This window comes from Choloepus didactylus, chromosome 17 (assembly GCF_015220235.1).
Source record: "Choloepus didactylus isolate mChoDid1 chromosome 17, mChoDid1.pri, whole genome shotgun sequence".
Taxonomy (NCBI): Eukaryota; Metazoa; Chordata; class Mammalia; order Pilosa; family Megalonychidae; genus Choloepus; species Choloepus didactylus.
In genome coordinates, this window is record NC_051323.1 from 43,713,767 (window position 1) to 43,729,072 (window position 15,306).

General features: G+C 39.7%; 1 protein-coding gene across 3 annotated transcripts in view; it reads right to left on the reverse strand.

The window, feature by feature from the left end:
- FOXN2 (forkhead box N2) overlaps positions 1–14,211 on the reverse strand; it is a 97,683-nt gene extending 83,472 nt beyond the window's left edge. The window contains exon 1 of one of the 3 annotated variants that reach the window (XM_037807032.1): positions 14,033–14,211. The gene's annotated coding sequence lies outside the window, so the exon portion shown is untranslated. Of the gene's footprint in view, positions 1–13,089; positions 13,825–13,866; positions 13,950–14,032 lie in introns of those variants that run through there. The other 2 variants (XM_037807035.1, XM_037807034.1) reach the window with 2 other exon arrangements.
- Positions 14,212–15,306: the final 1,095 nt, after the last annotated feature.

Here is a 15,306-nt window from a genome sequence, read left to right on the forward strand (position 1 = left end):
GCTCAGACTAAATGAGGGTTAAAAGAGAAAGATTATAGTATGCAATGGCCATCTCATCTGGCAATGCAGTAATAGTGCTTTTATAAATGAGAGAAAAATGAGGATAGAATATATGGAAAAAAGTTAACTTTTCAGTAAACAAAATTGGTGGTGCTAGCATTAGTATTGTTATTCTGAGATTGCTGAACATGTAAAGTGTGATAAAGCTAATTAGTAATGATGAAATTCTAATTGTATCATCCTCTGGGTCCCTGCGAATTAGAGTCACTAGTGTGAAAGAATGAAAATTCAGATATAATGAAGAAAAGGTTAAGTCAAAGCCTTGAAGCTATGAATTTGAATTAGAACTACCAATATGAATTGATGAGGTATTTTATCTTTCAAATATAAATATATATACTTCCTAGCTCTGTCCAGTAGTAATGAAGATCATCCCTAGCATTCAGACAATGTGGTCTTGAAATATTTTTCCCATTAAAAAACTAGGTCTTTTTGGGAAAATGGTTGATTGCAAGTCTGAGGCAGAGACTGTACTATGGGCCTAAAACATCCTGACACACCAGAGAGCAAGGAAGCTATCAAAGATATCAGGGTAATGTCAATGGGTCTCTGAAGAGAACTGGAAAAGGGTTCTATACTAGACAGCTAAGACAATCTCAGCTTAAAGATAAAAATTTCAATGCATTAAAATCCCTAAATTAATAATGATTTTAAAAAACACTCTTTCTGAGGATCTCAAGGAACCAATTCACTATGTTGAAAACACTTAAAAAAAAGGAAAGAACCAAGTGTTCTAGTTTGCTAATGCTGCCAGAATGCAAAACACCAGAGATGGATAGGCTTTTATAAAGGGGGTTTATTTGGTCGCACAGTTATAGTCTTAAGGCCATAAAGTGTCCAAGGTAACACATCAGCAATCGGGTACCTTCACTGGAGGATGGCCAATGGTGTCCGGAAAACCTCTATTAGCTGGGAAGGCATGTGGCTGGCGTCTGATCCAAAGCTCTGGTTTCAAAATAGCTTTCTCCCACGACGTTCCTCTCTAGGCTGCAGTTCCTCAAAAATGTCAGTCTTAGTTGCACTTGGGGTATTTGTCCTCTCTTAGCTTCTCCGGAGCAAGAGTGTGCTTTCAACGGCCGTCTTCAAACTGTCTCTCATCTGCAGCTCCTGTGCTTTCTTCAAAGTGTCCCTCTTGGCTGTAGCTCCTCGTCAAACGTCACTCACAGCTGCACTGAGTTCCCTCTGTTATGTCAGCTCATTTATATGGCTCCACTGATCAAGGCCCACCCTGAATGGGTGGGGCCATGCCTCCATGGAAATATCTCATCAGAGTTATCACCTATAGCTGGGTGGGGAGCATTTCCATGCAAATCTAATCAGCACCAAATCATCTGCCCCACAAGACTGCATCAAAGAATATAGCTTTTTCTGGGGGACATAATACATTCAAACTGGCACACCAAGCAATATCCAGCCTTTACTATATGATCCATACCACTGAGTAACCAAATAGTAGAAGACAGAAAGCATCTGCTCATAAAATTTTTCCAGTAGATAAATGAAAACAAAGTTATGGAACTGAAAAATTACCATTTGCAACCTGTACTGGATTAATGGATCTAGGCATTGAGCATCAACAGCTGCAAACATCAAAAAAAAAAAAAAAAAAAAAAAAAAAAAAAAAAAAAAAAGGGAGAGAGAGCAAAAACGAGACATTACAGACCTCCTGGTGAGGAAAAAAAAAAAAATCACACTACCAACTACAGTCTTGCAATGGAATTAAACCCTAAGTCTGATCATGCCTTTGGACTCAACTGCCAATTTGCAGGAAATACAAATGACAGAGGAGTTCACTGCACTGCTCCATGAGTACTCAAGGAGCAAAATCCAGACTTTGGGAAACTATACACATCAAAGGACACAGGATTTTTTGACAGATAAATTATAATGAGAAGAAAGAAATGGAGGGAGAACATGTAGACTTAAAAGATCTCACAAGTGCAAGGGAGGGTGGAAGACTTAAGGATTCATATTTGGGTAACAAAACCAGAAAGAAACATAATTAAGTGATTTTCATAAAAGTCAAGATAGTGGCTACTTTTTTTAGGGATGATGGGTTATAACTGGGAAGGGAAACATGGAAGGGCTTCTAAGATAGCTGGCAAAACCATGTTCCTTAACCTGGAAAGTAATTACAAGGGTTTGGGCCCTATAATAATTCACTAAACTACATATTTGTTTTCTGTGGTTTTCTGCACCTATGTTTTATTTTCCAATAAAAAGGATAGGAAAGAATTTTGGAAAATGAAAAACTACAACTGACATTACTTTAAAGCTACTTCTAGATATCATGAGAAAACAGAGTAACAAAGAGATTTTTGAATAATCTACAAAACAACTTAATAAGACTACTTTAAACAAAGAGACCAATGTTTGTACAATGTTTCTTCCCGATATTTGGCAAACAGGACAAAGAATTAAAAGTCTACTATCTAATTACTTAGTGCTAACCTGTTCTGTTTCTCACGTTTAAAAAGTATTTGTCATTTACTCATTCTTAGAATAAACTGCAACTAATATTTAAAATGCGCAAAAGATTTTTTCAGTTAAGACATCTTCTAAAACTGCCAAGAAAACTCATCTTCTTGATAAACAAATATGATTATCTTAAAAATAAATGTAATTAAATTCAACATTCATTAATCCAGGACATGCTATGTTTGGGATATTTACAATTTAGTTGAAGGAATAAGAAACACATATAACTGTAATGGAAAGCTATATATAAGTGCTTTGAGAAAGGTACAAAGTATCATGGGTTTAGAGGAAGTAAAGGACCTCTCAACTGCTCTACTGCATTAATGTTCTAATCAGGCTCTTCTCATATTACTCCAATATATCCTCCCCAATACTGACAGAATGATCTTTCAAAGGCCAAAATCTCCTCTTTTAAAGCACTTCATGAAGTAGTGCACAAAGCAGACAATTCAGATGCCAGCAGGCAACAAATGAGTGACACTGACCTGGGATAAGAAAATAGAGATGCCTAAAGAGGGGAGACAGCCACTATTAAGCATTGGCCAATTGTTACCATGCAGGAACATGAAATCAATGTTGCCATACTATTCAATTTTTCAAAATGACAAAACCCCAGATTTTTGTGTGAAATGTACCAATAATTAAATGTTGCAAATAATTCAAAATCTGAAAATATAGTACAAGCCAAACAAAAAATGGCTGTAGGTGAAGTCTGCAAACTCTAGCTTATAGCAATGGTTCTGATGCATATGTTCCAACAGCTGGCCCCTAGGTGCCAGTGGAATTGAATAACGGTGGTCTGCCCAACTTCAGAAGAAAAGTTAATAAACAACTTTTTCTCTTATAAAGTTTTCTTAAAACTTTACTACCTACTACCATTAGTTTGCTAGCAATAGCCAACAGATGATAAAACACAAGAAAAAGTAGAAAAGGACAATTTGATAGTTACCTCAAAACAGCCTAACTGGTTTTGGTTATAATTGTTTTTATCAACAGTTGTGCTCATAGCCATCATTTTATACTGCATACATGTTGTATAGTTAAGTTTTCTATGCCTAATATTGCTCACAAATTGTATGCTGGATTCCATATATTTGTTCTTTAGCAAAAGAACACCATGAGACTTCACAAGAACCATGGGCCTAGTATTAAAATTTAAAATCTTTGGTATGGTAGCCTACAAGTTTCCTAGAAAATCAGGCCCCTGTTTACCATAGTTTCACACCACCCCAAACTTCCTGAATAAACTATGTTCATTCACTCTTCCATGTTTTTACTCATACTTAAAGCTCTCTACCACATGCTTTAACACTGCTCAAAGTAACCACTCTGGGGAAATTTCCTTAAATTAATCCAGGACATGCTATGTTTGGGATATTTACAATTTATATTTCCTTAGAATCCTATACCAATTGCTATTATGGAACTTCCTTGCTATTTATGATTATTCATAATTACTTAACTGGCAATCTCTGCCACTAAACCAGTGGTTTTCAAACTTTTGATGCTAACCCACAATAAGAAATACATTTTTCATGGAGATAACTAAAACAAAAGTTTCATGAAACTTTTACACTTAACATGTATAATGAATGCCCTGAAAATTTTTTTTAAAGAAATGTGGTCACAATTTATTACACTGACTTTTATCACCCATATGAAAAATATTGCACTAGAAATATTAACCCTTGTAGGGAGAACTCAATACATTCATTTTTTGTGTACCAAATGTCTAGCAGACCATAACATTTAGTAAGCAAATATTTAAATGAATTAATATAGCAGGATGCTATAATAGAAAAGTGAAAGAACAAGGGTTTAAAGTCAGACAGAACTTTAAGCCACCAACTTACTTATGCAATCTTTGACAAATGACTACTTGACCTCCTAGAGTCCCAGGATATAACACTGCATACTTAACTCACTTTAAAAACAAAGTACAAGTTGATTAAAAATAAAAAGGGATAAAAAAAAATATATAGAGCCCCCTTGAGGAGCCTGTGGAGAATGCAGGGGTATTGGCCTACCCCACCTCGATGGTTGCTAACATGACCACAGACATAGGGGACTGGTGGTTTGATGGGTTGAGCCCTCTACCACAGGTTTTACCCTTGGGAAGACAGTTGCTGCAAAGGAGAGGCTAGGCCTCCCTATGGTTGTGCCTAAGAGCCTCCTCCCGAATGCCTCTTTGTTGCTCAGATGTGGCCCTGTCTCTCTAGCTAAGCCAACTTGAAAGGTGAAATCACTGCCCTCCCCCCTACTTGGGATCAGACACCCAGGGGAGTGAATCTCCCTGGCAACATGGAATATGACTCCCGGGGAGGAATGTAGACCTGGCATCGTGGGACGGAGAACATCTTCTTGACCAAAAGGGGGATGTGAAAGGAAATGAAATAAGCTTCAGTGGCAGAGAGATTCCAAAAGGAGCCGAGAGGTCACTCTGGTGGGCACTCTTATGCACACTTTAGACAACCCTTTTTAGGTTCTAAAGAATTGGGGTAGCTGGTGGTGGATACCTGAAACTATCAAACTACAACCCAGAACCCATGAATCTCGAAGACAGTTGTATAAAAATGTAGCTTATGAGGGGTGACAATGGGATTGGGAAAGCCATAAGGACCACACTCCACTTTGTCTAGTTTATGGATGGATGAGTAGAAAAATAGGGGAAGGAAACAAACAAACAAACAGACAAAGGTACCCAGTGTTCTTTTTTGCTTCAATTGCTCTTTTTCACTCTAATTATTATTCTTGTTATTTTTGTGTGTGTGCTAATGAAGGTGTCAGGGATTGATTTGGGTGATGAATGTACCACTATGTAATGGTACTATAAACAATCGAAAGTACGATTTGTTTTGTATGACTGCGTGGTATGTGAATATATCTCAATAAAATGAAGATTAAAAATAAAAAATAAAAAAAAAAGTGATTAAAATGGGAAAGTTTATGTTATATATGTTACCACAATAAAATTTTTTAAAAAATTAAAAAAAACAAAAAACAAAAAACAAAGTACAAGTTGATTAAAAATAAAAAGGGATAAAAAATATATATATAGAGCCCCCTTGAGGAGCCTGTGGAGAATGCAGGGGTATTGGCCTACCCCACCTCGATGGTTGCTAACATGACCACAGACATAGGGGACTGGTGGTTTGATGGGTTGAGCCCTCCACCACAGGATTTACCCTTGGGAAGACTGTTGCTGCTAAGGAGAGGCTAGGCCTCCCTATAATTGTGCCTAAGAGCCTCCTCCCGAATGCCTCTTTGTTGCTCAGATGTGGCCCTCTCTCTCTGCCTAAGCCAACTTGAAAGGTGAAATCACTGCCCTCCCCGCTACGTGGGATCAGACACCCAGGGGAGTGAATCTCCCTGGCAACGTGGAATATGACTCCCGGGGAGGAATGTAGACCCGGCATCGTGGGATGGAGAACATCTTCTTGACCAAAAGGGGGATGTGAAAGGAAATGAAATAAGCTTCAGTGGCAGAGAGACTCCAAAAGGAGCCGAGAGGTCACTCTGGTGGGCACTCTTAACGCACAATTTAGACAACCCTTTTTAGGTTCTAAAGAATTGGGGTAGCTGGTGGTAGATACCTGAAACTATCAAACTACAACCAAGAACCCATGAATCTTGAAGACAACTGTATAAAAATGTAGCTCATGAGGGGTGACAATGGGATTGGGAAAACCATAAGGACCACACTCCCTTTTGTCTAGTTTATGGATGGATGAGTAGAAAAATAGGGGAAGGAAACAAACAAACAAACAGACAAAGGTACCCACTGTTCTTTTTTACTTTAATTGCTCTTTTTCACTTTAATTATTATTCTTGTTATTTTTGTGTGTGTGCTAATGAAGGTGTCAGGGATTGATTTAGGTGATGAATGTACAACCATGTAATGGTACTGTGAACAATCGAATGTACAATTTGTTTTGTATGACTGCGTGGTATGTGAATATATCTCAATAAAATGAAGATTAAAAAAAAAAAGAGGACCATGAATCAAAAAGTATTAAAAATAAATAAATAAAATAAAATAAAATAATAAAAATTAATAAAAACAAAGTACAGTTATCCCTTCCACATTGCAGTGGTTAGGGGCCCAGTGCCTCTGCCATCTGGAAGATCCACATAAAATTTTTTTTTCAGGGTTTCAGGAAACTCCCTAGCTGCCTCTTGATTGGCAGATGGCACCTCTCCCATTACGTTTATATTGTGTAAGCTAAACCTTTTTCTAAAATTTTCAAACCAGCCTTTGCTGACCTGAAAATCCATAGGGGTAGACCATTCACCTTCATTTTCTTTTAAAGAATCATATAAGGACTTAGACTTTTTTCATATTATGCCAGGGTCTACCAGAATGCCTTTTTATTAACAATCCTGCACCCAGAAGAATGTTACACTTTCTACAGGAGAGAGATGTGGATTTTGTAGGTTACCCAAATGCTTTGCAATTGTTGGTATAGTTTCATAAAAGAGAAAAGGCTTCTCTCTTTCTTGCTAAGCCTTACCATCGACTCATTAATGCAGTAATGGTGGCTAGCCGCAGGGCTGTTTTGCTGGAATGAAGCATATCTAATAATTCGACTTTTTTCTTCAGTTCATCATTTTCCTCTGTTTCTTGGGAGCACTCTCCGAACCACTAGGAACACTATGCTTGGGACCCATGATTTCAATAGAGTTTATAGTGTTTACAACACAAGATATGAGAAACTCTAGATGCAGAGATTACTGCAAGATCACTGGGAGATGTCATGTGAGAGATCGCCATAAACACAGTTGGCATCCCCAAACCAGTGTGTAGGAACCTCAGTTCTTTAACTACAAATTTAATTTTAAGGAAAAAAAATTGTGTAGCTGTTCATTTATGTTATTAAACAGTAAAATACATATTATACAGGTAGTATTATACATAACAGTACATACATTTTATGCATTTATGAGTTACTAAACTTTTAAAGATAGCTCTACATTTCTAACCTTTGTGTGTCATCTGCTGGCCTTCAGTATCCTCTGCAGCCTCCACAAAACTCCCCTAAAGTTCCCATTTAATTTTTTATGCCAACCTGCAATATATGGAAACACCGAAGGGGAAAGCCACAATGTGGAAGGGATAATTGTAACAGAATTCCTGCCACACAGCAGGTGTTCTACAAATATTAGTTTCCTCTCCCTACTTTGTAGTCTCCCCTTCTCTTTCCTGGGGACAAAGCAAGATGCAAGCATCTCATCCTGGCAAATTTTTTTAACGTTCCAATTTTTTTAAGAAAACTCCAGGTCATAGTACAAAGAACATGGATTTTTAAAGTCTGACAGACTTGGGTTCTAGTACCCAACACAGCATTTACTTAATTTCCCAGAATCTGGTTCTTTATCTATGAGAATAGAACACTCCTTGCAGGGCTGTTATTGGGTATTAAAGTATACACTCACATGTCTATTATAATACACTGCCAGTACATAGTAGGCACTTAATGAAGGGTGGCAGTGATTGCTATGATTACTAATAACCATTTTTTAATCAGCATAGGAGGTAGCATTTGAGCTGAACTTTTAAGGAGGGAGGGTTTGGACAAGATAGTGCAGCCAAAAAGGACAGTAAAATCTTAATTTACAAGAAATCTTTTCCCTTTTATTTTGTATTTCCTCTTCTAGGATAAAGAAACAAACCAGAAGGGTATAAATCTATCAATTTCCTCAATTCTTTACCTCCAAAGTTATATATAAAACTAAAAAAACTATATAACCCAGTCTTGTTGCAAAATTCTAATTTAAATATTAATTTCTGTTCAGTGAGATATACAGCAAAGTGTGTTAATATATTTTAGAAAATTTTTCATTAACAGTTCAAAGTAAGAGTGTATTGTTTCTCATTTAACTAGAAAAAACTGGAATCCTCATTCAATAAATCTCTGGTTGATTTAATTTTATTCACCAATAAAATTGGTATTGGTTTATTAATAACATTCCCAATAACATTCTCAATGTTAGAATGCAATAATTCTTCTAAGTATAAAGTGACCTCCCTCCAAAAAAGGGTTTACCACCACTTTCAAAACTTCGAGCAATATATTCTTTATTTCCCTAAACTCATTTTTTTTCTTTTCCATAAATAAATAACTATGGCCTTTCATAAAGAATAGAGTCCAAGGTCCCTGTGCTTTTCCTAATGTGTTTTCCCCAACATGCTTTCCAAACCACTTCTCTGGGAAAAAAAGAAAGCTCCTGCCTTGGCAGAAGCACCAAATACCAATGCAAAGACTATCATAAAGCCTCACTCCCATCTTTACCAAGAACTTTCTTATATCACCTGCAAATTTTGTAAGATAAGAAGACAAATAACACTAAACTATCCTGGTAATTTAACAGTAATACATTTAGTTAGGGAGAATCAAGTAATTTCCCCTTACCTGTATTGGTAGCAAAAACCAGTTATTTTTATGGTATATATATTTAACCTTTATGATAAAAACATATTTTCTACATGGCAACTTAAGTAAATAGCTTTATTTAGTCTTTTAGGCCTTATGGTAATTTTACGTTTATAAATATCAATGAAATTAAGCTCTATGTTGGTGAAGGGATAATCCTATTTTACATTTAAATCAGGCAGGCTCCAGAAGTGTAGGAATAATGGCTCTCTTGCTTACCACTTTATTTTTAGCACCTAAATATGGCAGGTAGATTTTGATTTATAGAAAAGAAAATTGGGTCAAGAGAAATAAAGAACACATGAATAAAAATCAGGTTAAAGCCTTGAGCATGGCAGTGCTTAATGACTTGCTTCCAAAGAACAGACTGTGGAAGGGGGCAGGGAGGAGAAGGCAAGGACTGGGGAGAAAGGGGAATAACTATAATGGAGAAACCTGGCAAACATGAACTCAGTCAGGTGATCAAGGTTAACATCATCAGTGATAAATCATGTTGGTAGCATATATCTTTGATATGATGTGATGAGAATGGCACTTGACCTCTGTCGTCTTCCTCCCTAAAACCCTTAACTTCGGTGTAATCGTGAGAAAAATGCCAGACAAATCCCAGTTGAGGACATTCTACAAAATTCCTACAAAATTCCCCTCAAAAGTCTCATGGTCATCAAAAACAAGGAAAGTATGAGAAACTAGGACTCTGGATCAGAAAAACGACATTAAGGAAAAGCAAGTGAAATGTGAATAAAATTTAGTTAACAGTAATGTAGTAATTTTGTTTCCTCAGTGATGATAAATGTACCATAGTAATGTAAGAAGTTAACAATAGGGAAGACTCTGCACTATCATGCAACTTTTCTGTCAATGTAAAACTATTCTAAAATTAAAAGTTTATTTAAATAAAAAAATTAAATTAAGAGAAATAATGAATATTTGAATCAAAAATCAATATATGAAGCAAATGATAATAAACATCCTTTTGCTCCCTTTGTATTTGATGCTAAGACAGAGAAAGCACCTTTACATAGTAGAAACAAATAAGTTATTAATAAAGCAATACCATAGGTATTACACAAGTCTAAGGTATTAATTATGAAGTCACATGTTATCAAAGCAAATGCCCCTTGAATTTTAGTTTCCCCAAGAATTATCCTTGGTCTTCAACACCTCAACTAATACCTCTAAGACAAAAATTCCTAACACTGTCACCTCTACATGAATGGATTATATCACCGACTGCTATCTTCAGTCACTTCAGGTCGGATTCACCTTGATATCTCCCTATGCACCTTCACTCAGCTAACTAAACTCATCTTTTTTGATGTTACCCTCCCAAGCTTCCTTCTCCCAGTTATTAATTTTTCCTCCAATAGATCTCTCTCCTTACCACTCCTTTCCATTCCCAAAGCTAATAATCAGTCCTGCACAGTGCAGTCAAATGAACCTTCCTCAAGTAAGGACAGCATATCATTCCCCAGTTCAAGTGTCATTTTTCTTTTGTACGAAACCATATATACTTAAATTCAGAATCCATGTTTCCAAGGCCATCTACAATTATTCTATCATATTGTTACCCTCACTTGTCAACAAAGATATTTCCATCCATCTCTCCATCTCATACCAGAAGTCCTGCCTTTCCTTTATTCAAAAAATAATCTCCCCAGGGTAGTCAGAGACTTTATAATCTCGTTTGGATGATAAAACGTAAAAAGATAACCAAGAAGGAATATGGAAATATGTCCTGTTCAATGCTATAACAGTACCTGACACACAGGAGATGCTCAAAAAATATTTATTAAATGAAAACAAGGCAGTATTGAATGCTACAGCCCCAAATAATTATATGCTGTTAGAGAAGGTAAAGAATGTTCAGTTTAGGGATGAAGGCAGCTCTATAATTCCAAGGCTTCTCAGGGCAATCAAGACTTCAGTCAGGCCTCAAGTCTATCATCATAGTTACAAGGATGGGTGCAGGTGCATTTACAACAGAAAAAGTTACATCAGTAAAGGTAAAAAGAAGTAAAATTGTAATACCAAGTTGAAAAAAAAAAAAAATGAATAGTTCCTATAGTGAAGATGAGTTGGAAGAAGAACGCTGGGGGCCCAAGTTTGAAAAGTCTTGAGAAGAAATCTGGTATTCATGGTTGATATAAGTGATTTTTGTTATAAAAGTGATATAATCTTCAGGAAGATTAATCTAATGGGAGTAGCATGAAGTTAGACTTGAGAAAGCAATAGCCTTACTTTAACCAAAAAGTCTCCTCTATCTACTCGAAGGTCTCCCCCTTCTCTTACCTCTTACAGCACCTGCCTGCATCATACAATTTAATACCCAATCATATCCTCTCACACTGTAAATTCTTTTTTTTCCATGTGTGTTAATCTTATCTCTTCAATCAACAAATAAGGATCAAATCTTAGACCCCTTTTCCTTCCCTAAGAAATCAGTAAAACACTGAGCCCTCAAAACTATTTTTGAGGACTTTTTTATATTTATTATTTATGCAAAACTCAGTTCTAAAATGGCAACACTCAAAAAGCAACAAAAAAGACATTAAAACACACACACATATAAAGAGGAGCTAAGCAATAAACTGCTGTGACAAGATTAAGTCTTGTATGGGAAGTTTCATTTTGATAGGTGAATCCCAAAACTAATAATTTAGTTATCTTCTAGCATGTTCCCAATGGTTCTTGTTTTATGAAAATATTTCATTACCTCACTTACTTTTCTTTCTCAACTAAGCATTGCTCCCAGTGGTCAGCACATATACTCATTTCTCAATTGTATTATCTTTTCTGCACTGAAGCCTAGAGTACCTCACCAATATTTCTATCTATTAACTTCACTGGTTGAGCACCATCGTTATGGTGTAATTTTAAAATTCTATTAAATGGTGCCACTATAACTTAAATTCTCTATACAATTCTTTTACACATTCTAAACGTTTCCTGTGGTTTAGATTGTTCAAGTAAAACCGATTCAAATAAAAAGATGTTACAGAAATAATTCCAACCCACCAAAGCATTCACAAAATGAACCTGATGCACTAGTAACCAAGGATTGTACTTAAATACTAAAGTTTTCCAAAGTCCCTACAAGTTTGGTGTTTTTATCTTATCTTCAACTCTTTGACCTCTTACTTTTATATACACAAAAATTTAAGTTTCATTCCCTTAAAATGAAATCTGCTCATGTTAACATTCATATTGACTGTTAATACTTTTCCAAGAAATGCTTAAGAAAGCACATATACACAAATCAAAAGATTATTTCATCCCTGCACCGCAAATGCACTTTCACTGGTAGTGAATTTATATCTTTTCAGGTCACAATTTTTATGTAAAAAGAAAAATTTGAATTTTACAAAACTAGGACACCTCGAGAATGTGACTTCTGATTACATTTGAACCTGTCATTGATGTTTTTGAATGTCAAGTTATTTTTTTCCAGAATTGGAAAAGTCCATAATGTATTATTCTATTTCCCCTTCCTCCCCGGTGGTGCCTAAAACTGCTGAGATTTTAAAGATGAATCATCAAAAGGGCAGAAAAAGTAAAAATGTCAATATATACCTTAATAAAACTGCAAGTAGACAAAGCTAAGGCTTAAGATTTGGATGGAGCAGGAAAATACACGTAAACGGTTCAATTTTCTACTTCCACATTTCAGAAAACACCAAAATAAACGTGGGTGGGAAGCAAGAGCACGGTTACAAAGCCCCTGGCTGCCAGGGAAGCCTCAGACCCTAGTGCCGCTAGAGCACCGTCTAGCTCTCAGCTGGCCACGTGGCTGTCACATTCAGAAGGCAGACAGAAGAAACAGTATAAACTAACCTGGAAAGAAAGAACTGCCCTCCTCCCCTCACCTCGGATTTGGGGTAAAACAAAGCGTGTTTTTTTTTTTTTTTTTTTCACGCCTAAGACTTTTTCCTGTACGGAGGAAACCAAGTACAAGAGCTGATTTAAAGAGACTTTAAAACAGAAATCAGGATCAAGAAGACCCCAAGAGTGTGGCTTCCCAGTGAATTAGATACCCCAACTCCCTAGAGCTGCGGTGGGAACACACGCGTTTAGCAAAGGGGTAAAGGGGTGGAGTTAAGAGTGGAGGAGGGAGCATTACCGCACATGGCCGCTTTCCCCGGACTCGCACCGTCTTCCTGGATTCCAGGCATGCTGCTGGAACTCAGAAGGGTGAAGGGCCTCCCATACGCCCTCACGATCTCCTTCTACCTGGCTTTTACGGCAGACCGCTCATCCTGCCTAAAAGGAGAGGACTGAAGGGCAGCGCTAACCACGGCCCCAAAGGAGGCGGCAAACAGGAAGTGTCCATATTGCAGCGCTGAAATACTAACTCCCAAACCACCAAGACAGCCACCCTCGGAGGCCCCTGGGACGCCTGCCGGGGGAGGGGCGAGACGGTGCCGGGGTCGACCACCCCCATATCCGGGACCCGCCCAGCCCACCCCAGCAGCCCGGCTGTCCGAAGTTCAATCTTGGCCGCGCCCGGCGCCGCCCGGGTACTACTTCGCCGGGCCCAGCGCGTCCCGCCAGGGTTTGGACGAGCGCCCCACGCCCTGCACGTCTCACTCTACTTCAAGTCGGGGGAGAGGGCGTTGCAGGGACTCCCGAGGGGCTTGGGGACTTCCTCTAACAGCAGATTTCCCCCGAGTGGAGCCCTAATCGTCCTCGGGGCCGCCTCAAAACCTTCCTTGAGAGCCGGCACCTCTCGTCGCGGTTTCCGCCACACGACATCCCCTGCTGGGCGTTCAATACCTTTCAAGAAAAACTCCTAACTCTTTTCGGGGCCACACTCGTCTCAGTTGGAGACCCGCCAGGAGCCCACACGCGGCCCCAGCCGCACGCAGGGCATACCCCCGCGCCAGCGCCAATTCCTCACAGAACAAAAATGTCCAGGAACGTCATGGGACAGCTGCCTCCACTCCCCACGCCCGGAGCCGACCGCACGCGCTGCCTCCGCTCCCGGGAGCGGCCCGGGGCCGGGACGGAGAACGCCGACGCCAGGTAGCGCCGGCCCGGGAAGGCGCCGCTCCTCCGGAACTCACCGTCAGCTCGGCCGCCGCAGGGAGGAGGCGAGGGACGGGCAGGGGAAGACACAATATGGCAGAGCCCCGCAGCTGCTCCCTGCGGCTTCCAACAGCCGCCTCCGGGAAGACGCGGCAACGAGCAGGCAGCGGCAGCTGCGGTGGCGGCCGCGGCAGCACTACATCCCCCTCCCGCTCTCTTCCTCCCCTTCCCTCCGCCCTCCCACCACTGCCATGGCAACGCGGCGCCAGGGAGATTAGCCCCGCCCCTCCCTGCTGTCCCCGCCTCCGGCGACCCCTCAAGTTGGGGCTCGGCCCACTCCTTCCCGTCCCCTCCCACCTCCTACCGCAGGGTCGGGTTCCCAACGCGCCGGCTGCTTGAACTACGGGTGGGGGGTGCGGTATCCGGAAGGGCGGGGCTGTCACGGAAAGCCGGGAGGAGACTCTGTGGGCTAGTGCGGGTTTCGGGCTGAGGAGGGGCTGGGCAAGGCGGGAAAATGAAAAGGACTCGGCCGTTCCGGGAAGGACCTATAGGAGTGCGGCGGAGGCGCGTCGTGGCCAATGAGTGGCCGAGAAGGGGCAGGGACGGGGCGGGTTGAGGGCGGCCGCCCAGACAGGTCCGCCCGCCCTGCCTGTGCTCGGTTTGCTGCGACGGCCCAGAAGTGGTAGGGTCACTCGCTGTCCCCAACGACGCTGGGGTTTTGTGGGTTTCTCCAGGAGCTTCCAACCATTGGCCAGCCTTTGAAAGCACTTTATGAAACCGTAGAGCATTAATATAAAGTTAAAGTATATTACCTTCGCCTGACTGAAATTTGATACGGAAACTGAGCTATGCATGTTTGTGGTAAAAGTAAATGGACTTGGGAATCAGAGCCAAAGTTTAGTAAGCATAGCATTTATTGAATGCTCACTAAATGCTAAGCATTGTGCTACGCCCTTTACATGCATTATCATAACCGTAAACAGAGTTGCCAGATAAAATACTGAAAGCCCCGTTAAACCTGAATTTCCGATAAGCATAGGATAATTTTTCAGTATAAGAATGTCTAATTTGGAATGTACTTCCAGTTTTGTTTCGTTTTCTTTTGTTTTTTTTTTTTTTTTGCTACATCTAGCAACTCTGTCCTAACCATTATGCATTCCCACTTGAAAGATAAGGAAACCGAGGCTTAGAAAAACAACTTGCCATTATATGGTAACTGGCTAAGCTAAAACATGAGTTTACTGCTATCATTTTGACCCCAATGATTAAACCTCTGAATTTATATATACACATCTTCGAATACCCATCTCAC